Raw genomic sequence first — 23,973 nt, 5'->3', positions numbered from 1 at the left:
CAGCAAGATGTGTGTTGTTTATTTTGTGGAGTGTCAGTTGCGCGCGACGGGAAGACATTTAGTTTCATTTTTTTCCCCGGACTTCAATGCCAAGAACCGAGTTCACACAAAGTGGACACGGCAGAAAAACAAACGCTTTTGGTCAGTGGCCAAATCAAAAGTTAAATGAACGTTACTTTCTTTTGGAGTTCATACGGGTTACTTAATCGCAATGAAGCGAACACTGGGTCGTCTTCAGTTTAAGTACGCAGGCGTCGTCTTCAGCATCACACCATCATCATCACCAGCACCGCGGCAGAACCACGGTGGTTCGGCCGTGTTTCGGCCGCGTCGCTATACGACATTGAAACATATGTTACTAGGGGCGATGAATATGACGCACTGACGTCATCCTAGCCGCCATGTTGGAGGACCAGCACAGCGACAAGCTTCGTGCGTGCATGATGTTAAGTGCAAGCTTGTTACGTTACGTAACATGTTATACGTGTTACCCGAGGTAGGCATGTGCTCGGGCGACGAAAAAGAGATCGACGCGCATGTAATTTATTCCTTCTTTTTCACAGACAAACTGGCATATAATTACGTTTAAGCAAAGCTCTTCCACAGCTGCGGATCTTGGAGTCAAGCTGAAGTATGTAATTCGCCGCTGTACGGGTTAACGAAGACGATCTTCTGTTTATTAACGGTGCGTGGGAGTAGCGATCAGCTTCTTGTGAGGCCACAGCAGTTTCTTTTCCACGTTGTCCGGTGCGCGCAAGATGAAGTGCTCGCTTTCGCGGGTGGTTTGGGGGGTGGTGTTGTGAGGCGAAAACGAGTTTTCTGTTTTCTCCACTGCCGCGGAGCGCGTTTTTTTGCTTTCGCTGTCTGCGGCGGCTGTGGTGTCGCGCAAGTACCAAGGACGTGGTTTGTTTCCACCGCCGCTGGATTGCGATTCGAACCGGGCTTGTCTGTTTATCGCTTTCTCTTTCATTTATTCTTTCTTTTTTTCTACCTTTACTTTCGACATGCATGAGCAACGTGAATACGCGTGGTTTACGCACTTGCTGTATATCGCCTGTTTACCAAAGGTGTTCCAAAGGCGGAATTTTGGGATCCGATCGGATCAAGCGTAGTATTCGGCAAATATAGGATAGGATTGGAGTACCTAACCTGGTATTGAATTTCTTGTTTTGACTTAACGAAGTCGAATTGTGGCGCAGACGAATATTACCAGTTAGCACATCTAACGCTGTTTGAAAGCTTGTTCAAATTGGGAACTTGCTACAAGTAATTTTTCGCTGGCATGCACACAAAGCTGTGGATGCGGCCCGCGAAACGTATGAACTATTCAAAGTAGTTAAATGTTTTATCGGTTAACGAGGACCGTGCGTTGCAGTCTAAAAAGAACCAAGGAAGCAACCTATAACAAACTTCGATAACTTTTCACGCGCCAGAATGACCCGAATACGAGAAAATACATCGAAATCAGTGACGTAGATGTACGTCGATGACGTAGAAATCAATGTGCAGCTGAACTGGTAGAGCATCGCTCGCGCCATGTGTAAGCTATGTGTTTGGCTCCCACAGGCGGCGCGCTTGTCCTTTCTTGCACTTTAGGCTGATTTCCAATACTCGCAGTAGACGGCTAAATAGACGGCTAAGCGAACAGCGCGCTTAAGCCTTGTTCTGTATTTTGACGAAGCGACCGAAAAACAGCGTCGCGAAGACATCATCGAAGTCAAAGACGATGCATACCGCTTTGCCGTCCAAACAAGATCGCGACTGAGCAGGATGATTGGAAACCCGACGGTGAATAGAGTTAATGTATAGGCTCCCTAAAGGCTCTGTATATATACTCTGTATAGACCATAAAGACCCTGTATAGCTCTGTATGTACACCCTGTATAGATCCTAAAGACCCTATAGGCTCCCTAAAGCCTATAAGGAGCCTATACAGTTACTCCAAACGGGAAGATCGCCTGGCGCACAAGGAAACGTATACATACACTCACGCTTTCTTAAGCGCTTGGTGTAAGCTACGTTGTGTTTCTCATAGGTTCGTACGTGAAAAAAAAAAAAAAAGTTAACGTACATCAATGATGTGTACTTTTCTTAGCTTTTTCTTGTCGACGCGATGTGGCGGGAATTCGCAGAGCTCCCCTTCCAGATGCATTCCATTACTTGAGCTCGAAGCTGCCTTCTTAACTGTCAGCGTAGACTGGTCTAACTGCAATGATGGCCAGAATTGGAAGGAACCCTTCGATTCAAATTTCCCGTATTATTTCCACATCTAAATTAAGGAACCATAGATAATTCTCTCATATTTTCCTTGCTTCATTGTTGACCTCGTATATGGTTTGTAACTAAGAATAAATCGAGTCCTTCGGTTTTTCCTGTTACTTCTCGCTTGCGCACTGCAATGCTTTCGAAGTAACAGTGCCAACAAACCAAACAATCAGCTCTTGCTGCTGGTTTGCTCTGCTGGATGCCTATACTTATCGTTTCATAGTTTTTTCTTTCTTTTTTCTCGCGGCTGGCTAGCACGTCTCATGTGCTTTCGCGGAGTCGAAAAGGCGTCAAGGACTTGCAGCCTTCGGTTGTCGAAACGGCAAGCCAGCAGCAGTAGCAGCGTACAGCAAAACATGAGGCTGTGACTCAGAAGAGGATTCTTCTTACTTATTTCTTCTTCTTGCTCCTTCCGCCTAGATTGGCGGTAGTACCCTTCCGTGGAATAAACCCGCGTCAAGTGTGTATGTGGTATATATACTGGTGGAATGCCGAGGAGGGGGGGGGGTGTTGTCAAGTGGAGTTGGTTTTGCGCGTACGTGATTCCGCGGCGATAAGTTGGTCGACGAATTGAAAACAAACACCGCGCGCGCTGCCGGAGCCGTTGGCAGTCGACCCGCTTCCAAATTGATGAGCCGTGTCTTTGACGAAGCGAAACAGTACGCCAATGCAGGGCTGTTCTTTCTTTCTTTCTTTCTTTCTTTCTTAATCCGTGGGCGAATTTGTTCGTTGATATATGGTGTGATGTGGGCTATACCAACGGCCTCCTAGATCGCCGGCCTTGTGCACTCTGTTTTATGACGTGACGCTACTTGGACCGAAATTTCCATCGCCAAGGCCGGCGTGACGAAAGCGGTGACGTCAAAATCGCAGCGGCTTACTGGGGAGCGTCCCTGTTAGATTCTATGGCAGTCGCGCAAGGTATAGCATGACGTCACGGATGGAAGTGCACCGGCCTTGTGCTAGCTTAGGGGTTGGCTATACTCTATGGGCGTGGTAAATTGACTGCGTTTATTTTTATTTTTTCTTAATCGGGGAAGGAATACGAGTGTTGCTTTGGTTTGAAGTGTGCGATGACGTTCAAATATTGTTAAATATATAAAAAAAGAATGTTAGTTTATTATCTAAAGCACTGCTGGTTAACCCTCAAGTTCTTTTCGTTTTTTCTTCTCTTTTTTTTACGAGTATCTTATGTATGTTTATGCTATGTACGGGTATGAGTCGTGAATCTTGCAGAGATATGAGACCTGATTCCTTCGAGCTCTGGTGCCGGGCGTGGAGTCTTGAGAATTCATTCGGCTACTTTCTTTCCTCCTTTCAAAGTGAAGGTCATGAAACTTAAAAAAAAAACACTTTATTATTTTTGGTCACGTTGTACAGGCTGCCCGTTCAGTGGAACGCAAATTAATGCTCGCTAAAAGTTGAAGCTACGAGAAAACGTGCTCATTCAGCGCACGAGACGGTTAGATGACAGAAAACCGTCTGGCTCGCTGAGCTTTAAAGTACTTGTCTTAAAGCAGATCTCACTGGTGTTATAATGCACTAAACGCTCTCACCAGCAGTCAAAAAACGACTCGATGCTACGTAACGTAATGTGAAACGCAATGAGTGTATATATGTGACTTGAGAAGGCGATTTCCAGGCGAACGATAATCGGTGGACCTCACTGATTTTTCCGGCTCTAAAACTCGTCTGCTGCTCTGACAGCGGCGAGCTCCCGTAAGCGGACACCGCACCATCTTTTCCAGGACAACTTCTACAATTTGCGACGAACTGCCTATCCCCTTACGAAAATCAATATACAGATACTGTTGTATTTCTAATGATTTGACGTAGCCTTCAATAGAATGTATGTTGAGATGTAATTGAAAAGCATGCGTTACGGCGCATGCGTCGTAGCCTCTTCCTATCTTCCGTTTCTATATTTCTGTCTCCGCCTCTCTGAAGAGCAGGCAGGCGGTGTGCCCCTTCCGGTGGCAGTTGCCAACCTGCTACTCGCTTTCCATTTCCTGTCAAGTGTATATATGTTTTCAAATAAAATAATAATAATAATAATAATAATAATAATAATAATAATAATAATAATAATAATAATAATCGTCTGAAGTATGTGTTGACTAACTGCTTGTTGACTCGGGGCAAATTTACGAGTTCGAATCCCACTGGCGCCGGTGTCCAGCAAAGTTCTGGTTTTTTTTTTTTCCTTCAGAAAAGAGGTGACCTGATCACGACTTCGCAACGGAATGAACCGACGGACAGACACACACAGTCAACCCGGTTTCGAGAATTCAGCTGATGTCGCAATAAAATACAATACGGTGGCTATACTCTCTTTCAAACATGGCGGGCAACGCTGCGAAGGACACAAAGAGACTTCTCTCGCTGCTCGAATGCGCGACCCAAGAAAATAGTGCGTCGCGCGCGAAACGGAAGGTTTACGTGCGCGTCGTGTAATTCGACGCAGCGTTAGGTCATCGTACTCTCTTGTCGCAAAATGTGGCGCAAGTGTTACGTATAAAAAGACGCCGCAGATGTGAAGCTATATTTAACCACCGAGACAGCGGAGTGACACGTTTCTGCGACCGTGCGGCCACGGCGCGCCGCATGCGTTCGCGACCAAAACGTAGTGCGCCGCATTCTTGAAACGCGAAATGTGCAACAAATGATGCGGAATTTGACGTAACCTTACCTCCACGTAGTCGTAATATACGAAGTAGTTATTTCGTACGTTTTATAAAGCGTCGTCGGTCATAAACAGCTGTGCACATCGCGAAACGCGCGGAGTGAGACGTTTTCGACCGGAACTACTTTAATTCCTCTAAGCCTCCGCAGCGCGTTACCCGGTAAGCATGAAACGGGGTTGTACAGCGCAAATGCGCATATGACGCTCATAGACAAAGCCTCCTGAAAAAAAGAAGTCTCGAAGGAAACGATGCGATAGCGTATTGCCTTTAAATATACTGCTGATGTGTGTATACATAGCGCTCCCCGGTGCGTGTCAGCTGCCGCTGGTTGTCATCGATGTCGGCGTCTGGGGGGACTCCCAATTGGATCTCCTCCAACCAATTGGCAGTCCGATTGCGCCCAATCGCCGCATCCTCTTGCTTTTGGGAAGGCTCGCACGCGGCTGGCTGTCTCCCGCGGGCAGTCGGCGTGCATGCCGGCTGCTGCAAGGTGCGCGTTAAAGCGTTTCTCGCGATATAACGAAACTCGCCGTGACGAACCGACGGATGTAACGAAATGAGCATTTGCTGCCCCACTTGTCCGGATATGTGTATGTTTGGCTCGTGATGCGTGTTCTTGTTACGGGATGTGGTAGTAGGCCGAAGGAACTTGCGTTCCTGTTTTGTAAGTCCCACTGTACAACAGCTATAGTGGTCCTGTGATTTGTTACCTATAGTAATTCACGAGGAATACTTTCTAGTATTCGAAATAGTTTCACTAACCCTAGACCTACCTAATGCCCTTACTTGTCCAGACAGATGTTTGGCTCCTAATTTGTACCCTTGTAAACATAAATGGTTTATATAGTTAAGCGTGAAGGAACTTCCGCTCTTTTTAAAGAGTCCCACTAACAGTGATCCCGTGTAAGCGATAACCTCTAGTAATTCTATCATTCTAGTTAAATATGTAATCCCACTAAACGCGCTGTCCCACTAAACGCGAAGATACTGAGCAGAGGATGTGAAGATATCTTAAACAGTAGTTATGAGAAATCCGCGTGCATGCAATAATGCGACACTAAACACAAACATGTGACTACAAAGTGTGCCACAAATACTGAAAAGGAATGAACGCTGAGGAGATTTCCGGCGCTGATTAGTTAGTTACCACGCCAGGCGCGCAGGAATGATCGAGCTCCGGACCTGACGTCACGGGCAATATATCTTGCAAGTTTGCCGTATAGTCTCATGACAAACATGAGCACACTCTGGCACATAGTCGTACACTGCTGTCCAACTCGAAGAACATATGCTTGTAGATGCGCCAGCCAATTACGTTCCTTCACTCCTGTGACGTCACGGCGGAGGCAGTTCGCCTTCAGTCGTCGTCTCTCGCGAATTATGTTTCGGAGCGCGGCGGCACACAAGGTGCTGCGAAGCAAATTTTGGCTCGCGATAAACTCTTACGTTGTCAAACAGTACATGGTTTGTTCTGATTCACGTTAGAACCACTCGGTCAGCTGCACTTCGCTCCAAGCCAAATCCGTGGCACGCCAAATCAACCAGCGTTTTTTCGACCGTCACAGGTAGAGCTGAAAGAAATTTCCACATGTTTGTTGAAATTCAGAACTCATTATCCTCGTTTATGTTTCTTCCTCAAAATTTTCTACCATTATGGCGAAACACACGTCGAGCTTTAGCTTGGATCAAACTGCGATTCCGCCTTTCAAATGAAATGTGTTGCATTTTAAAGAGAAAGTTAAATTCTAGTGACAGTTGGAAGCGGAATTTTCAATTAGGGTTCTTGCCCAGCTGAGCCAGAAGGCATCAATCAACTTTTTTTTTCTAAGGCACACTGTATGATCCAGTTGTTCAAATGGTGTGTATGGCAAGACAATGAAGTGATGTGACTGTCAAAATAACCAATATTTTAAATATTTAAACACTTGGAGTGCTTTTGGCACCGGAAAAAGCCAGGGAAATAGCATAGGTTGAATTTTTTTAGCTTGGAGCACAGTAAAACCCAGAAGGCACAAAATAAATATAGAATGGTATCCCGATAAACATACTTAAGCCGAAAAATATTTGAGGTTCACTTTGAAGGTTCACAGTTTCGCAGTTTCGCCCTTCGGGCGAAACTGCGAATTTTCTTTAGATGCCTCCGTAATGTCGAAGCTATGGGCGGGAAAAAAATAAAGCATGAAATATGAATCGAAGAGCTAAGCTGTTTGCTTGATGGAGGAAGAAGAGGAATGCGAGAGTAAATGGTATTGGGATGAGGCGAAGGCTTATTCCAGGACAAAGGCGCGATGCGCGAGAAGACATTAACGAGTCACGACGTAGCTTACTTCCTTTCTTCTTTTTTTTTTTTTCGGTTCAGGGTCAGGAGGTTGACCTACATTCGGGAATTTTTATGAAGCGTGTATGGTTCGTGCCTTCTTCCTTTTTTTTTTTACACCACTGCGATTCTTAAAACGCATTTAAGCGATGCCCGAATCGTCAATTAGTGCGTCGCGATCATTGGAACGCTACTCCAGTTTCCGGAAAGGCCGTGCGCCGCCTATCAATGCGCGGATCAAGTGTTGTCGATCATGTACGCAATACTGGTCGATATCTCTCGATCATCTGCTCTGCTCTCCCATCTCGCCTTTCATCGTGTGCACATAGGGCTCGATAATGTGAAATGGGACACCTGATCGGTATTCGAACAACGGTCGCAGCAAATGTGTGTACGAATTGGGGCCCTGTATGGTGGCCCTGACTTGCTACTTAGCTGTCGTGTCGGAGATAACAGCCCGCGCGGTGCCTTTCTCATGTCGATTAAAAAAAAAATGTGGACGAGAGCTTCAACGAATGCCTTGAGTGGAAACTGAGAAGTAACGCCATAGGTAGCGCTGTATTGATAAATTACTCCTCTACAATATAAAAAAAGGACACTCTTAACGTGAAAGGAGGCTTCGTGAACCAGAACAGACGCAAAAAAACAAGACAGGTGGTGACACCGTCGTGAAGTTCCCGCACTAGCTTGCCATGACGTCACGAAATTTTACGGCGTGGGCGCGCGCGCGCACAGTTAATTTTGTTATCGCTAAAAATCGACTGCGTTGTATTCTGAAGGATCCAAATACTGAACTTATTGGGAGTTTCAAAAACTCGCTTACGGAGCCACAATGGGACAGATAATACGAGAAGTTATGCTTTGAAATCTGTGACGTCGTGCCGATGTACCGGAGCAGGGGGGACGTCAGGGACTAAAAAAAAAAAACGAAAAAAAAAGCACTGAATCTTGGCTTTCATCTTATCTTCTAATAATAAAACTATTACCGCGATATTTCCAAAAATTGAGTTTTTAGAATACGTCTTCTTCGCGTATTAACTGATTACGTGTTTTCGTTTGATATCGCTTCAAGTTCTCGCCCAACCCAGCGGTAGTCGTCCCGGCTACAACGACAATTGTACCGACACGGCTACGGACAACAACGAAGGACAACGTTGATACCACGCCCATCAAGACAGCAAATATGCGACGAACGCCTCTATGACGGCATCCGTGGCTGCGGCAAAGCCATGGCGACGATGGAAGTGAAAATGACAGCGACAGCGGCGACAAACGCACGACGACGACGACGTCGGCACGACAGCGCACGCGTTGTCGACCTCGTGTCGAAAGGGGGTGGGAGGGGTGGTGGTAATTTTGGCCACCTATAGGGGCTCTGAAACGTGCAGTGAAGGCTTGATACACTGTAAAAAATGTTACACGCTTAAAAGAGAATAAGGGTGTAAATGTGTCTGTAACTCACTCTTACACCCGAAAAGGGGGGGGGGGGGTTAGGCTGTGAGTTATGGACAGATTTACACCCTTATAGAAAGGGTATAAGGCCATGATTTATATACAGATATCCGCCGTTCTAAAAAACAGTGTAAGGGTGTGAGTTATGGACAGACTTACGCCCTTATAGAAAGGGTGTAAGGCTGCGAGTTATATAGATTTACACCCTCCTAAAAAGAGTGTAAGGATGTGAGTTATCGACATATTGACACCCTTGTTCACATTTAAGGGTGTAAATTATTTTTACGGTATACGCGAGTATTTTTGCACTTCGCCCTCATCGGAGTGCTGCTGTCACTGCTTGGAACAGAACGCGTGACCGCAAGCTCAGCAGCAGACTACCACATCTAATGATGCACCGCCGCGCTGGCGGTGGATCATTAGATGTGGTAGCAGTTGTTAGCAGTTAGCAGTTCCCTGGGTGTGAGCAATGCAGTCTGACAAGCAGGCGTGCGTCGCCGTACCAACACGAGATTTGTACTCAAGCGCAACTAAACCAATTACTTCGCATTTACTGCAATCGTGTGAAGTCTGACTTCACTCGCCTGCCCTGGCTATAAGTATATATGAACTGTCGAAGGATCTCTCCCATTCTATGTGACAAATCAGTTCCACCGAAATCTGCAATGCGGAGGAGGTTTACGAGAGGCGGAAGTGTTATCCACCGGCATCATCATCATAATCAGCCTATATTTGTGTCCACTGCAGGACGAAGGCCTCTGCCTGCGATCTCGAATTGCCCCTGTCTTGCGCTAGCTGATTCCCCAACATGCGCCTGCAAATTTCCCAACTTCATCACCTCACCTTTGTTTTCTGCCGTCCTCGACTGCGGTTACCTTATCTTGGTGTCCATTCTGTAACTGTAATGGTCCACCGGTTATCCATCCTACGCATTACATAACCTGCCCAGCGCCATTTCTTTTCTCTTGATGTCAACTAGAATATCGCCTATCCCCATTTGCTCTCTGATCCACAGCGCTCTCTTCCTGTCTCTTTCATGCCGGTCGCCAAATGTTCTTAAAACTTGGAACGACAGAATGCTTAGCAAGTTGGTATAGCGATTCATGGTCTACGGAAACGACAGGCGTCCAAAACGCTGACACGCGAAGAACCAACAGGATAGCGCGAACGTTGTCTTTCTCAGAATAGCACGAACGTCGTCTTTCTCGTTCTGCTTCCGTCCTAGTTTCGCACGCCATGTTCTTTCCGTTCCTCACAACGTCTCAGCTGCATACATTCACCGTCTTTGTCTTTCGACAACCGCTCACGCTCTGTACGTGAAAGCAGGGCTATGCGAAGCTGCCGCCTGGCTTTGGACGCTAACTATAGTAACAGTAGCGGTCTATAAATCCGTGTAATGGAGTTCTAAAATGCTTTAAAGACACCTGTCACATATTCTCGACACCGCCGAGTTCTGCGAGAGAACAAAAAAAGTATAGAAAATAAATAAAATAAAAAGGTATTTGGTGATTAAAACGAGAATCGCCACAGAGCGCATTGCATCACGCCCGCTGGCGAAAGCCCGCCGCATTTCAACACTCCTCCCCCTTCATCTCATTGTCTCGACGTAAACAGAAGCAACGATGGAAGAATTTCACTGCCCCTCAGTGCCGCCTTGTCTGAGCCGCGGCAGCAAACTGAAAGGGACGCGTTCTTCTTTACCGAGAAAGAATCCGAAGCGCGGATAACAAAGCGCGAATGGCTACCGTCGTCAGCGGCCCTACTATAGTGGGCTTCGTTCCGCGTGAGAGGAGGTGAACGTCGGTCGCCCGCAACCGACGGCAAGCGGCAGCGTCGTTGGTGGCGCCGTCTACATTGAGTGATGGATTACCCATTCGTTAGCGCAGTGTCCGACGCGCTTCCCTTTTAAGTGACGGGGCAATTTGCGCTGCGTAAACAGACGGCTCAATCTCACCCCCGTCTCTCTTGGCTCCCTCTTCGGTTGCGTTTGGCTGCGGAACCGTCGCAAGTAAGAAGTTCGTATATAACTCGTGAAACTTATTAAATTTTTATTGAGGTCGCGTGGGAGTCGGAACCATTATATAATCTGCCGTCGTCGGCGAATCGGCGGCCGACTTCGCTCGTGAAAGCTCTCCGCGCGTGAGATTTATGCGCGGCCAAAAGTGCGTGCGCCGGCCGGTAGGTGGCTTCCACTGACGTCATCGTCCCGGCCGCCATTTTGGAGGACCGTTTTGAGGGGGGGGCAAAGTCCAGACGGTGTCGAGAGACGTCGCCTCCGTAAACGAGCATGTCTACGAGGTTATAACTGCTGTGTGATAGGCCGTGGCCTGTCGGCGGCGCGAGCCGCGATGTTTGCAGTCCCGAACAAACGCCAGGGCTTTTGTGGCGGGTTTCGTGATTGTACTGATGTATATATACTTCGTCATCCATCCAGCCGTCCGGCCCCTTCCACCCATCCAAAATGGCGTCAGTGATTATCACAAACGCTTCATTGGCTAACTCTAGCGTCTATTTTGATGACGGAGACGAGAACTGCCATATACTGAGATAACGTTAGGGTGTGACTGCGCTGACCTGCTCTGCTGCAATTGCACCCCTTCGCATGACCTAGCAATAATATTCATATGGCGCTCCGTTGTAGACTATGGGTAGCCGTTTGGATACATAGAAAACCCTAACATACGCATACCCGGCTACTTGTGACGGATTGTTCTAACGTGTGGCAAATTTTCTGAATACAGTTGGCTGGCGTAGTCAAATCTGAGCTATCTTGGCCACAGTGCAGGTTGACCGTGCTTATGTCGACCTTTCCACGATGTTGTGTGTGTGTGTGTGTGTGTGTGTGTGTGTGTGTGTGTGTGTGTGTGTGTGTGTGCGCGCGCGTGCGCGAGCGTCAGAACCACGTGACGTCACGTGGCAGCTGAGGGGCCAGTCACTATATAGCCTATATAGCACTGTATATAGACGTCACGCTTCGTGTGTGGCGCTTGGCTAAGGGCACGGCCTACAGTCTCTACGTAGGGGAGGCTGGGAAGAGGGAGAGAGGAAAGCTTTCGCGATGTCAACAAAGCTGTCTTTATATATGCGTCACGGAAAGTCTGCCTATGGGAGGAGGTGTTGGTCGCGAGTTCGGGGTCGTGGTAACGGTATAACCGCAGTGTCGTCGTCCGTGGTGTGATGTCACTGTTCTTGTTGACCGCAATTTGGCAACGTCGCAATTTGGCTCGGTTTGGCGCGCATAGCGACCTTTGGCGAAGGTCGGCCATTATGTGCGCTGCTGTTGGGATATCTGCTTGTGCGCGTTAGGTCCGACAGGGTAAACGTTTTCAGTGAACATTTTTCTTTTTCGCGCGCTAAATAAACGCGCTGCCTTCATTCTCCCCACAGATGTGTTTGCGTTAAACATCCAAAATTCGTGACCCGATTGTGCTGACGGAGGCTTGATTTTCGAGAAAAAGCCGAGCTGTACGTTCCGCGTACCTATCGCTACCAATGATATCGCGACTTCTCAAGCGCGACCTAGGACGTGCGTAACCTCCTTAGACTCAGCATAATTATGTGGTGACACAGTGCCTCTTGTAGTCGGTTCTCATCGTCAACCGTATCTTACGAATCTGAATAACTAATTGTTTGATGATATGGCAGGCGCGTGGCATATACGCGCACGGTATAGCGCCTCCATGTACGTGGACAGAGTCTGTTCCTCCAGTTTGTTTCCATAGAAACGCCTTTGCCTAACACGTAGATACAGGTTTAGCATCACCTAGCAGTACCTCCTCATAATCACTCTTCATCCCGGGTTGCCGTGTCATCTCGTGGCATTTGTAGTGTGCTATATACAAGCTATATGTAAACTGCTAGCGAAGCTGCCATAGACGCTCGCATGTCTATAGAAATCTATAGAAAGAGACGTACGGCGTGTTGCAACCGCCTTCCACCCGTGTGCCACCGGCGTCCAGGAATGAAACAAGCAAGTAAAAAAAGTTCCTTGTAGATAGGTCATATTCCGTGTACGTGCGCGCATTATCTCATAGTCCAAAGAAAAAAAAATAACCAGCCGCGCCCATAACCTGTACATCATCATGCCAGTTCCCTGCAAGCTTTTCGAGATTTGTGCTGAAAATGCACCATTACCGTAAGCAAACATGCGTCACGAAACACGTCACCGAAGTTCACTGAACGCACTTCGGGGGTCTTCTCTTCCATTCCGCTCAGCTGCGTAAAGATTATATCGCACGGACCGGACAATGTTTTACGATGGGGCGCGGCAGCGCAGTTTAAACCTTAAGAATGGATACGGCAGTTTAATGGCATTGTACTGCAAGAGATGTGGCTGTTCCCCGCGTTTCTTTTCTTTTTGCTAGATTGAGTTGATCGGTATAGGACTCGACAAAACGGAAAGGCAAGTTGCATAGAAGCCTATCTCATCAAACGTAAAGGTAAGAAGTGTTAAGCGTGACATCCTTGTCTCTTCAAGAAGAAAAAATAATTGAGGTCCTTAGAAGTCAAACTACACGTACGCAATTGCCGGCGCGCTACAGCTCGCGTCCGCGCGCCTTGCGTTTCGCTGCGCCTCGCGAGGAATGGCGGTTGCGCATAAACTTGCGCAGATGCGCAGGCTCATGTGCGACCGCCATCTGCGCGCGCGCAGGCGCTAGCTATCGCGCGCCTTCAAGCGTACGTGTAGTAGTTTGGCCTTTATATAGGTGACTTCCTCAGTTCGAGTTCATACGCGCGCCAGTGTTCAATTTCTGGCGCTCACTTGCGTTATGAGACTCATGACGATTACGTTTACCAGGCAAGCAGGACGCGCTTGTAAGAAAATCCGCCTATACGGTGGCGTTGTCCGTTACAGAAAATTTGCGTGTATATTTATAGGTGTATGTATATGCCACGCCTTGCTATATATGACGTGCGGTATCGTTAAGGGCCCCGTGTCGCAGAAAAATCCTGCGTCGGCCGGCGTTGTCAAGAATCATCCCGAACCACAACCACGTAGGCCCTCCATAATCGTTGCTAAACTCAGTTGAATTTCCCAAAATGAATTGCGTCAGAAAGTTTGTAAAGTACGACTTACACACAACCTATAGACATGATAGCGTCGGATTTTGATTTGAATATACGAGAAAACGTAATTAGCAAGTGCGTGTGTACCTTCTAATCAAGATCAGTTAATAGCTGGAGCCCGTGTCGTTGCACGCGTTTCGTCTATAGCGCCGTCAGATGTTGCCCAGTCACGTGACACATCTATGAGCCCTTGCTCGGACGGTCTGGCCTCCGCAGTGGCCGGCACGCTGAAGATGATGAAAGGAAAATGGCTGTCATTATCACCATCATCGGCCTATTTTTATGTCCACTGCTGGACCAGGGCCTCTCCCAGAGATCTCCAATTATCCCTGTCTTGCACTAGCTGATTCCAACTTGCGCCTGCAAATTTCCTAGCTTCATCACCCCACCTTGTTTTCTGCCGTCCTCGACTGTGCTTCCCTTCTCTTGGTACTCGTTCTGTATCTCTAATAGTCCACCTGTTATCTACCCTACGCATTATATGGGCTGCCCAGCTCTATTTTTCTTCCTTAATGTCAACTATAGAATATCGGTTATCCCCGTTTGCTCTCTGATCCACACCGCTCTCTTCCTATCTCTTAACGTTACCCCTAACATTTTTGGATACATCACTCCTTGCGCGGTCCTTAACTTGTCTACGACTTTCTTTGTTTGCCTCCAAGTTTCTGCCCCATATGTTAGCACAGGTAGAATGCAGCAATTGTAGACCTTTCTTTTAAAAATTTTTGTACGGTGCCTTAAAGCAACCCTTCCTAATAATAATACTAAAATAAGAAAGAACGAAACACATCGGATGAAAACCGCCGGAGCAACCTCTCACTTATTGATAATTGCGCAACACGTCGCATCGACCACTTTTCGTTATCGTAAAAAGTAGAAGAAATGTTTCAGTTATATCGAATCGAATGTTAATCACGCTTTTCTTTCTTTTTAAGTGTGGTGGTAGACCCTGTATGTCCGGCGAGGCAGTGTTAAATAGGGAGTTTTTGAAAACAGCGTCCCGGAAGGCTGCGTATAGCGTATCTCAAAATAGCGACATTAATACGCATGCGCAGAACAAGAGAACGCGCGCTCTTCTTGCGATGACTTGTGCACATAGTCGCTAGCGTTCACCAACTCTGAGTCCCGTGTTGCTAAAACTCTCTAATTTAGTCCCGCGAACAACAGCGCTCGAACAAGACATATATCTCAACCTCGAGTCACCGTTTCGACAAGAGGACCTGTCATCGTCACTGCAACAGTTTGTCGCACTTGACGAAGGTTTTCTTGTCGGAATGGTTGTCTCAGCAGCGACATCCTTTCCCATTTCCCAACCATTGTTATCAAAATTGTCGCTACCCGGGATTGTTGTTACGAAGGTACACACTATTGCAAACCAGCGCGAAACCGTGACTAAGATTAAGGGCAGATTAAGGTTAAGGGAAGATTAAAGCGAAGATTTTTGCGAAGATTAAAGCGAAGATTAAAGGGAAGATTTTTGTAATTTATAGTCCCGTTATCGCGTTGTTTGCAATGGCACTGTTAACACTTCCATAATCCACCTTCCTCCGTACATCTGTCCCGTGTGGCCTGATCTTTTTCTAGTGGTCCACTCTTAGTATTGTTCCCTGTTAAAAACTAAATTCTGGGGTGTTACATGCCAAGAAACGCGATTTGATTATTAGACTCGCAGCAGTGGCAGACTTCGTATTAATTTTGACCGCGTGGAGCTCTTGAACGAGCACCCAAAGCATGGTACCCGAGAATTCTATTTCTTTTTATTTTTTTTTAAATTTTTTTTTTCGATTCCGCCCTTATCAGAATGTGGCCGCCGTGGGCGGGGCAGAACCCTCGACTTCGTTTTTGAGCAGCGTAATGCCGTAGCCACAGAGCTACCGCTGCAGTTAGAGTTCCCCCACGAACTTATAAACTTTGTTCCCGAGTATATAAAGGTGTGTGTGAAATATATATGACGTTCCAGGATAAAAGTTGCGGGTATCTGGAACATTGCACCGCGGACAACAGCGGCTATTTCACTGGAACACAGTTTTACATATTCGTTGTTATGCGTAATTAAAGCGGCTAAAAAAATTCCGATATTTGAACCGCCGTTCCACATATTGTTATCCAATTTTACGTGGGATACGTTTTTTTTTCTCTCCAATTTTACGCCGCGGTTCCAGCAATGTAAGTGGTAAATATATGCAAACAATTTTCCGCTTATGTCTTAAACCTTAGTGGAACAAGATTAACAATGCGTAACACAGTCGAACCCGGATACATCGAACCCGTATATAACGAATTATTGTGTATAACGAACAGCAGTAAAATTGGCTCGAAATTTTTTTGTGTAAATTGCTACTTTAAATATCGAATTACCTGTATATCGAACTTTTTGTGATTCCCTTCAAATTAGATATATCCGGGTTCTACTGTACACGTTACTATGCAGTGCGTGAAAATCGTTATATGTATTATTTTTTTTTTACTTTTTCTCAGGCACGCCTGCAGCTGCTGTCGTTGTGGTTCCACAGAAACAAGCGGTCGTCGCAGCCTCGGACTGAACACCGTTCACCGACTGCAAACAGGTATGATGCAGAAAAGTGTAGATGCGGCAAATAGTGGAATAGCTGTTGCATCCGCCACGGCCGGTGCAACAGCCACACCGAGCACGCCTGCTGGTGACAAAAAAACAAAGTGATCATTCACCTCTGTATGCCAGGAAACGGGAGAAAAAAAAAAAACGTGTACCCGCTATTGTTCGCTCTCTTTTGAACTCATGACTACTCGCGGTGTAGTAAAAAAAAAAAAAACAAAAAAAAAAAAAAAAAAAAAAAAAAACATCTGTTCGACCATGTTTATACCATGCGATACGCTCTTCATAGAATCAACATGACTGCTTTTATATTTCCCTATGTTGTAAAGACAAAAAAAAAAAAAGACAACGTCGTCAGGAATTTCGGCCTCTCCTATACTGTATACTGCGCAGAACATGGTACGAAAATTTGGGTATTCGTAAGCTTGGGATATAAATTTTGTCGTTAAATCTGCGGGTATTCATAAAGTTGGGATATAAATTTTGTGGCAGATAGCACAATTCTAGTCACTGAACTGTCTTACTCGAATAGGCGGGCATTACTTGCTCGATTAGTTGAAGTGCAAAATTGACTTATTTAAAAAAGAAAATCACTTATTGAGGTTCGAACTAATTTTTTCACAGCGCGTGTGGCGATTTGCGAGTTGTAGCCAGTGAGTTGGCAAGGCGCATTCTCTTGGAACGAATTCTGAAGGTGACGCCGGTTTCGAGATTCCCAAGGTGCAAACTGAATACGTTGGCGATCCAGTTATACTTTCGTGCTTCATTGGGTAAAATGGCGTTTAATTCAAGGAGTAAGTGGAACAACAGCGAATTTTTTACGCAAGTTTGGCGGCGCATATATCTTGAAACTTGAGAAACTTCAAACCGGTGTCGTCCTCGGAGTTCGTTCCAAGCGGATCTCCCTGCGAACTCGCCGGCGTCAATTCGTAAATTGCAATATGTGCCGTAAAGTAATTAGTTCGAATGTTTATTAGTTGAACGTTGTCTTGTGAAAATTAATTTGCGTAGTTCGTCACCAACGGTGTTAACGAGTTAGTTATGGTGTTAAATTTGGCGGACATTTCATTAGTCTTGTGAAAACTAATTAGTGTAATTTGTCGCTTATGGTGGTAAATTCAGCGGTCATTTGATGAGGGAGAAACGGGAAATTCTTTTGCGATTTGTGTATATGTAAACATCAGAAGCGTATGTACGGATTCTGAGTTGTACAGTTATGTATTTGCTTGCGTTGCCTAGCGGTGCATCTGCCTAGCCTGTCACCGACTGCAGTCGGTAGCTTGTGAGTTACCGGTGTCTGAAGCAATTAAAGCGCCGTCGCCCCGTGCGCTCCAAGCTTCGCGCCCTCCAACAGCGACAACCTTCACCCTGACACGCGAGGTGGAAGCGTAAATGCGTCTTACGTCATAACGTGTGACGTCACGAGGGCCCTCTTTTGTGTTGTTGCTACGCGGTGAGTCCCTAAAATCCTTGCTGCTTTTATTATATTTTTTTGCGCTGTCTTCCTCTCATCTTAGTGTTAGCTCAGTGTGACTTCAGGATGTTGATTGGGGCAAGACCTTTCGTATGTCTTTGTGGGCGTTGTTAAAAAAAATTAATTTAATTATGGGGTTTTACGTGCCAAAATCACTGATCTGATTATGAGGCACGCCGTAGTGGGGGACTCCGGAAACTTTGGACCACCTGGGGTTCTTTAACGTGCACCTAAATCTAAGTACACGGGTGTTTTCGCACTAATTTCGCCACCCATCGAAATGCGGCCGCCGTGGCCGGGATTCGATCCCGCGACCTCGTGCTCAGCAGCCCAACACCATTGCCACTGAGCAACCACGGCGGGTTTGTGGGCGTTGTCTCGGCCACGTATAGATGCCATTTTAGGCCTAAGATCGGTACGTCACTGCTCCGAGCACTACAGCCTTGGCTTGCCTACAGGTGGCATGTTTGTAGGCTTCGTCTTGGAGTCTCATCATGGTCGCGGTACCGTTGGATAGGCCTAAGAGCATGACGTCACTTCGAGAACTACAACCCGGTTTTCCTATACAGGTGGTATCCCTGTATAGGTTTCGTCGTTGAGTCTCATGGTCGCGGTACCGCTGTTAGGCCTAAGAACATGATGTCGCTGCTCCGAGCACTATACGGCCTTGTCTTACCTAGGCTGTGTTGGTAGCTGTCGGTGCTGGAGTTTCCTATACTACTATACTACTTAATCACTATTATTATTATTATATATTATATGGCGCTTAGGAGATGCGCCTTTAACTGGCGCCGGCTGCTCCTTTCGCATAATCATTCTGCCTTTGGCACCGATGTCGCGGCGTCTTTTTTCTTTTCATTGAGATGAGCGGAGAAGGTTGGCCAGCGCTTCTTTGAGATAAGGTCCGTGTACGGATGCCGTTTCTTGCGTTCATTTCTTTCAGTCGGTCGCAGATACACGCCGACATATACACACGCAAGAGGCAAGCCTTCTCTCAGACCACTTGCTATATCGCTTTCAGAGAACGCGACCCGCTCTGATACCGAGACCTGGGCCGGTATTTTGTAGCGATGCGTTATGCTTTATTCTATACTAGTCTTATCATCCACCGCTCGCGGCCGGCTGATCCCGTTGATAACGTGAGCGGACCGTCGCTCTGACCACTGACCAAGCTCGAAAAGGCATTAGCATCGGAAAGGCATCGCTACAAAATACCGGCCCTGCACGTACAAACAAACACACGCGCGTATAGATAGATATGCGAAGCCGTCTTTCTAAAACAAGTCTCACGCGGGTAAAATATGGTCGACGTTTCGACGACAAGCAGACGACGACAAGCAGACGCACTCGAGCCGTGAAGGGAGAGAGAGCGAGTTGCAGACGCACGTCGATCGTCTGGTTGGCAACGGGGTTCCAGAAGACACAGCAAGACTCGTCGTTCTATCATCCCTTCGTCTTTCTTGAATTTTTTATGTTGATGTCGTTTGTTTTGCGAACCGCGCCACAAAAAAGCGAGCTCTACTACTTCCTGAGGCCCGAGTGGAAAGCAAACACCGATTGGCTGTGACGAAAGGTGGCCCGGAGGAGAGGAAGGAAGCGGGGGGGATAAGACGTGACGATGGGGGGCACCACGTGTGCGCGGTCACGTGACCTTGTTGCAGCGCGGACTAGCGTCGCGCCGTGATGATGAAGTCGCGTGAATCCATGCCAGGGGCGCGGTGCTGCTTGACACAGTCGTCGGTGCCGCTGACGCGACCGTCGCGGGAGTTGCTCTTGTGCGGATTGCTGCTGGGGCGACCCGACATAATACCCTACCTACCGGCTTGTGTTGCGTTCGTGGAGTTCCTGCAGGCGTTGCTGTGCGGTCGCGCTCACTTGATCGCGAGACGTGGACGCTCCTGCGAGTTCCTCGGCTATAAGCCTGCGAGAATCATCTTAGAAGAAAGCAAAAAAGTTCAGCCTGCCCATTTTTTTTTTTTTTTTTGAAGGCCGGTTGAAACGGAAATCGGAGCTCTCCTTCATTTGGTGAGTGAGACTTTAGTCAAGCGCTTATCCCTTTCCGTATCATGAGATCCTACAAGCTTGTTGAAATTGCAGCCGATCGTTCTAAAGTGGCGCATATATGTTGGCTTCTTTTAGTTGCCGTAGATATTTATATGCAAGATCGGGGCTGTGTCGTGCTTGATTCTGAATGAGCTGGATCTCGTGCGAACGTTGTGAGCAGCGTTTGAGCCCTCGGTCACTCAGTCAGTCCTTGAGTGAGAGTCCAGCTTACCGGGAATGTCTGCCGCCAAGTCTCCTTCAATTTTTGGGTGCGAAGTTTTAAGCAGTCGCCCAGGTCTTTGATTTTTGTCAATTCTCTTCAAATCACACAGACTAAGAAGCGTTGTGTTTGGGAAGCGCTTTCTATAAGCAACGCGCTCCTTAAGGTTCTGTTGACCCGATTGGCCCTGCTGGCGTAGAATAGATCAGAGGACCGTATTCACAAGCGCAATGCCAGTCAGTCGTCGTGTTGGACGTACTAGTCAGCATGGTCGGACTGTATAAATGACAAATAGCCCTAATGAGCGAAGAGCTTCTTGAATTCGGCCTCAGGTGCTCGATCGCGAAGTGCTCTAGGTACTGGATCCCGAAATGATCCAAGTGCTCGATCCCGAAGTGCTCGATCCCCTTCCGTACTCAGCAACCACTTCTTTCCACCTCGAAGTTGTGGTCTCTAGCGCTCGCTGGAAGCCTCGTTGCGCTTACGCGTTGAACTTGGCTTAAGCCTAACAGCCACGTCCCGTATACTCACAAAAAGCTCTTACGCTGTAATTTGTTCGTAAGATCAAATTCCAGCCAATCCTGATTGGACCTATCACTACTAGCAAAGGCGATAACCCAATGGCAGAGCGCATTTAAACCTAACAGCCAGGGCCCGTACTCACAAAAGGCTCTTACGCTAAAATTTCTTCTTAAGAACAAATTCCAGCCAATTCTGATTGGACCTGTCACTATAGCGAAGGCGATCAGTCAATGGAATGGCAGAGAGCGAGCACTCACGAACGATAAGCTGTGTTAATTTGGTCCCCGATTTTGCTGCGTGGGTGGTCCACTTTAACTGTTGGAGGAATAGGTCCCGTTACAGTGGAGGCAAATTAGTGTATAAAAGAATATCTTGCAGTGGGTGCATATTGATTGATTCGTCCAGTCGTTCACTGATTTAGCTTAATTTCCTGTAAAGCAAATACAAGGACCATGGGCGGTGCCGTGTAGTGGATGCCTCCGAATTGCCACCTGTGTTTCTTCTAATGTGCGTCCAAAGCACGGCACGTGAAGCGTTTTTTGCACCCGGCCCCATTGGAATGTCGCATACCGTGGTTAGGAATAAAACCTGAAACTATCGTCTCGTGCTAGGTTGTGGAACTTTACATCCAATGGAGGTTGGGTGCACGTTGAAAGAGACCGTCGCTGATCGATGCTGCTGCAGAACTATTTACTGGCGCGGGTCCCTCATAGTTCGCAGTGCTGCCTTCAGGCGCACAAAACTATACAGTCCTATACAGTCGAACCCCGGTTATAGCGAACGGGCTTACGGACTGAAGAAAGTTCGATGTGCTACGGCCGAACGTTTCTGCAACGAACGCCTCTCTACAACGAAACGACCTGTATATAACGAAGGATTGATTATGTCCCGGCCGAATTCCCATATTTCGTGTGTATACTGTGCCACTACAAGTGATTTGCCTGTACAACGAAGGAGTTTACGAGCGCCGACGGCTGGTTTATTTATTGCTTTACAATGAACGCCACGTTCTCTACCCTCCGCTGACGTCATTTATCTGCGCTCAGCGCGTGCGCAAATGGCAGTGCTAGCGACGTACCCGACGCGCGTGCCGATGTCAGCGAGTGCAATTACGAGTCCTGCTGTGTACTGATTCAGGGCCGGTGTAACATAAAACTATTCCAATCTGTTTTTATTCCAAATCGGCCATTAGCCCTCCGTGATAGGTCAGAATGGTTCGAGTCCAGCCCGTATGGGCGGGCGCTCCGCCCGAATGGGCAGAGCCCTAGCCATTTTTGACCTGCCACAGAGAGCTAATGACCAATTTGGAATAAAAACAGATTGGAATAGTTTTAAAGGAATCGCTCACCTCGTATACGCTACATCTTGTAGTAACACAGTAGAGGGGGCGGCGGTTGACGATACAGTTGATCACGACGTGATCATGTTACCGTAATGACGGACGACCGAGGACGTCTTCATAGCCTTTTGGGAAGGAAACGGATATGAATGTCAGTGAAGTTATAATGGCAGGTATAAGGCGACAGCTGCATTTGACATGATCTGCAGCTTTATCTGGCGTACTCCCGCGTTTCGCCGCAGAGCATGCCGTGAACCTGTCAGGGCGATGAAGTCGGCTGCAGTCGCACAGTCCACTAGATGAAGTGTGTACACAAAAATTAGTGATTTGTTTCGCTAATTATCTCTTGAATTCATGTTAAATAAAGGTGTTCGAGCTCTTTGGGAGAACGGTAAATTTGACTAGATGGTATTGATTCGTCGTTCTCTAGTTGAACGTGTCTAGCTGGCCCTATAATGTGAATGGTACGGGGCGCGATCTTTACAACGAAGTGACCTGTATAACGAAGGATTGTTGGAAGCACTTCGTTATATAAAGACGTTTGACTGCATCAGGCATATTTAGCCATACCCCAATTCGCCCGTATAGCGAACACAAACGAACTTTTGTGATGCGTTAGTTATGAACCGTTTTGCTATCTCCAGCGGAGAAAAGACGCAACCAAAGAATCCATTTATCGAAAACAGAAACTATACGTGTGGTCGGCAGTCATTTTTTTTTGCCTGTAACTGTTTCTCAGCGTCACCAAGGATGGCGTTCCCGATGCGCGACATTGTGTAGACCTGCTCCTGTCCACTTTCATTAGTCTATATAGGAACAGGGTGTAGCACAACCGTCGCAGGAAGTGCGTCCTGACGCGTCGGCCGAGGCGGCTCCTCACATTGGAAAAGACTTGGAAGTGAATCGCGGTCGCTGACGAAGTCTGCATGAAGGATCGACGTTTCGGAACCGCGGACGGGTTCCTTGTCTACTGAGTAGGACAATCTAACAATGTTACTTAGGTGGCCAATTTGTGACCAAGGTTGTAATAACGTTGCAACAACTCTCACAGGTTGAAGTGCATCATGGTCACTGACCAAGCCTCAAGAATAACCGACGATTCGTACCGGGTAAGGGTTCCTTGTCCATTAAGTAGCACAAGCTAGCGTTGTTACTCATGAGATCAATCTGTGACCAAATGTGCCCAGCGTTATAGCAACGTTGTGACAACGTTAGCTTGTGCCACTCAGTGGACAAGGAACCCGTACCCGTTTCCGAATCGTCGGTCGTTCTTCAGACTTGGTCAGTGACCGTGATTCACTCGAAGCCGTCTGACCGGACGGAAATTTCGTCGAGCCTTCGATTATGTTAACCACTGAAGGACTTGATATAGCGCTGGCAGCGAACGCCCAGAGTTCGATTTAACCGATGCCCAGTTCGTTATGAGGGCATTGTTTTACTTGAGTGTCGGTCATCAACTTCAGTTGACGTATTAGATTCAGACACTGATTCGCTTTTAGCCGGATTCGTTATGTTCGGGTTCGACGCACACACACCCACTCACGGGTGTACACACTGATTATCTCTCTCCACGCTCATTTCACATGCTGCGAGATAGAGCGTTAGTGAATGACGAAGAGTGTGAGTTGACGTGAGTGAGTGAGTGAGTGCCGGTGAGTTTGAGTGGACGTGGGGCGTGAGGCAGGGGTGAATGCCGGTTAACGTGAGAACTAGCCAAAGTGTTATTTTATTGCGATAGCAATCATATGGACAGTCCAAGCGAATTTTCGCCGTCGGCGTTGGCGTTGCCGTGAGGGTCCGTATATATTTAGGTATATGTATGCTATATGCCATGCCATGCTACATGACGTGCTGCCTTTGCGGGTTCGATTGCCGCACTATTTTATCAGTGAAGTTGCTCATACCAGGTCTTACGTCATTTTTTTAAACGGACGTCAGCGTGAGTATAACTGTCTGCGAGTGTAAGTTGGCGTGAGTATGTATGCGAGGAAGGTGCCGGTGAAAGCTCGTGTACC

Source organism: Dermacentor silvarum, chromosome 5, assembly GCF_013339745.2.
Source record: "Dermacentor silvarum isolate Dsil-2018 chromosome 5, BIME_Dsil_1.4, whole genome shotgun sequence".
Taxonomy (NCBI): Eukaryota; Metazoa; Arthropoda; class Arachnida; order Ixodida; family Ixodidae; genus Dermacentor; species Dermacentor silvarum.
Note: the sequence above shows the minus strand (reverse complement) of the source record.